General features: G+C 33.9%; 1 non-coding gene across 1 annotated transcript; it reads right to left on the reverse strand.

Annotated features, from left to right (window-relative positions):
* Positions 1-2865: 2865 nt before the first annotated feature.
* Positions 2866-2971, reverse strand: LOC128033052 (small nucleolar RNA R71). The gene has a single exon (XR_008189392.1). It is a non-coding gene; the product is annotated as a small nucleolar RNA R71 (small nucleolar RNA).
* Between the last annotated feature and the right edge of the window lie 258 nt (positions 2972-3229).

Below are 3229 nucleotides of genomic sequence, written 5' to 3' on the forward strand. Positions count from 1 at the left end.
AGAGTGATGATTGATTTAAGAGTGATGTTTGCTCACCTAATTCTTTTTTATGACATTAGGTTGTTAGCCGAGTTTCAAGTTAAGCCGACTTGGATTGATTAGTTTCAGATTAAACAGTTAGTGGATGGTTCTTTAATTCTGTGGTTTCATCAAGTTCAGGAAGGTAGTAATTTTGATTTTGGAATGAACAGTGATGGGGTTTTATGTTTCTGAGGACGGGTTTGTATGCCTAATGATTCTAAGTTGTGGCGGATTTATGTTTCTATGGACTTCGTTAGTGGGTTGCTAGAGACACAAAAATTTACACATTTTTACATACCCTTTTTAACTTAAAATCATACAGTTTTTATAAACTTCTTGTCGAAAAATAATTAATTTTTACAAAATAATTAAAGTTCACTTAAAATATGAGCATATTGAATTTTAGTTAATTTTATAATTAATTTTGATGAATTTTGGTTATTTTCGACAGATTTGCACAATGGGCGAAAAAAAGGCTCCGCAGACACTGTTAAAAGCACAAAATCGAGAAACAATTTGAAGTATCGAGGTGAACTAAATTTCAGCTAAGACAGTCCAAAATTATATGTATTAATTCATAACATAATTAATTTTAATTTATATCCAATTTAATTTGGGTTAATAAATTATTTTAATTAATTATGAAAAAGTGGTCCAGTTGAACTGAACCGAATGAACCGAACCAACAAAGAAATGGACAGCCCAAAAACCATCCCAAGAGCTTACCCAAATCATCTTATTAGCTGATTATTTCAGCTTGCAAAGAGTCCCTTGAAGACTTGTTCAAGTTGCATTCAAACCCCCCCACAATTGGTGGCTTTATAGATTTGTCCCAAGTCTAAATTAGCAAAGTTGAAACTATCAACCTTGCCACATGTGTGGCCGGCCAAGGGAGGGCTCTTTGGCTGATAATTTTACCTATTTTTAGCAGCTCTCCTCAGCTATGAAAACCCCCTTAGGCTGGTCATTTTAGAAACAAAGCTCAAGCATTCACATCTTTCCTCTCTTTTCTCCACTTTTTGTCTTCTTTCCATTCCAAAATTCCCTTGCTCTTTTGCCGATTTCTCCTCTTGGGAAAGGGGAATTCATCAACTATTTGGAGTAGAAATTAAGTGTTCATAGCATCGTTGGTCGAAGAGGACAACGGAAAAGGAAGAACGGAGCAACTAGTCAAGCCACGGGAAAACACCAGGTTTGATTCTTGTTCCCTATCTCTTTAATTTTTGTTGTCGTTATGCTGAACATATGTATGAATATTTATGTTGTTGGAATGGTTAATTTAATCAATTTAGGTTGAATTTAATTTGTGTTAGGTTGATTGCATTTCGTTTGTTAAAATTATTAAATTTGTGTTTATGTTGTTATTGGCCTCGGTAAGATGCTTGATTAAGTAAAATCATGACTAAGTTATTCTTGCATTACAATTGTTATGTAACTAACAAATTAATTATTTAAACGGATTTAAATTGTAATTAATGGATACAGTACTTAATCAGTGCATGTTTAATCATCTAAGGTAGCTGAAGGTTAGATTAGCAACGGTATTTGACGATACATTTGCCTTGCATAACTTGCAAGATTATTGTGATTAAACTATTTTAAGGTAACGATACTTTGTTACCTCACATAGTCTTTTATGTTCTTATTAAATCGAGTTAATTGTTTGAATTGACTTAGGGATATGTAAAAGAGATTATTTTGATTTAATAAGTAATAGGTATGTATGTGCAATAACATATTTGCCTATTAAGATTTGTTTAATCGGTTGAATTGACATAGGGATATAGTCAAGAGATAAATGGATTTTGGTAGGTGAGTATGTTCATAAGTTAGCAAATTACCGAGTTTTCGTGGACTTATTCGTAACAATATAAATATGAGTTTAATAATTCTAAGTTAAGAAATGTAATTAATCTAACACAATTACGTCATCTTGATTAAAATTGTATTTTGAAATCGTGCATTTGAGATTTATTTATCTAGTTTAAAATCTTAATTTTTAATCACCCTCTTCAACAAAATATTTTTCTGCAGCAAACTGTTTTAAATAGCATCATAAATAATTCTTTTAACAGTCCCTGTAGGCTCGATAACTTGACATTTAATTGTCACTTTATTACTTGTTGCGATTGTGTACACCTGCACATTTCCGTCGTTCCAAGTTTTTGGTGCCGTTACCGGGGACTGTGATTTAAAAAAGTCATTATTTGTGAAGTTGTTAGTTTTGCATTTTGGTTTATTTTTCTGTTTAAATTTTAACTTAGTTAATTTTTCTTGTGATTATTTCAGGTGTTTATGAGTATTGAACAAATCATCGATTTACTCTCTGTAGACCCTAAGATTGAACGAACTTTTCGACAGCGAAAAAGACAAGCAAGTCAGAGAAGGACTGAAAAGATGAACTTTGAAAATCCAAATCAAGGAAATGAAGCAAACCTTGCTCAAAATCCTATCCTTATTATTGATGATAGGGATAGAGCTTTAAGACAGTATGCCGTGCCAATGTTTCATGATCTTAATTCGGGTATTAGGAGACCCAAAATTGAGACAAAACAGTTCGAGTTGAAGCCAGTCATCTTCCAGATGCTTCAGACAGTGGGCCAATTCAGTGGAATGTCTACCGAAGATCCTCACCTACACTTAAGACTATTTATGGAGGTGAGCGATTCTTTCAAGTTAGTCAGAGTACCCGAAGATGCATTACAATTGAAGCTGTTACCATATTCACTAAGGGACAGAGCTCGAGCTTGGTTGAACTCATTACCACCAAACTCAATTTCAACATGGCAAGAGTTAGAAAAAAAATTCCTTATGAAGTATTTCTCGCCTAGCAAGAATATGCTAAGTAGAGGAACGAGACCACTGCTTTCCAGCTAATGGATGATGAGTCATTGTCTGAGGCATGGGAAAGGTACAAAGAATTATTATGGAAGTGCCCTCATCATGGAATCCCACATTGCATACAACTTGTGACATTTTATAATGATCTCAATGCACACATGAGGACGGTATGGACGCTTCTGCTAATGGTGCTCTTCTTTCTAAGTCTTATAATGAGGCTTATGAAATCATTGATAGGATTTCCAGCAATAATTATCAACGGCTAACTAATCGAGTAGTGTCAGGAAGACGAGTCACTGGAATACATGAAGTAGACGCTCTTACTTCACTCGCATCTCAAGTATCATCAATATCCTCAATGTTCAAA

This window comes from Gossypium raimondii, chromosome 1, assembly GCF_025698545.1.
Source record: "Gossypium raimondii isolate GPD5lz chromosome 1, ASM2569854v1, whole genome shotgun sequence".
Classification (NCBI taxonomy): Eukaryota; Viridiplantae; Streptophyta; class Magnoliopsida; order Malvales; family Malvaceae; genus Gossypium; species Gossypium raimondii.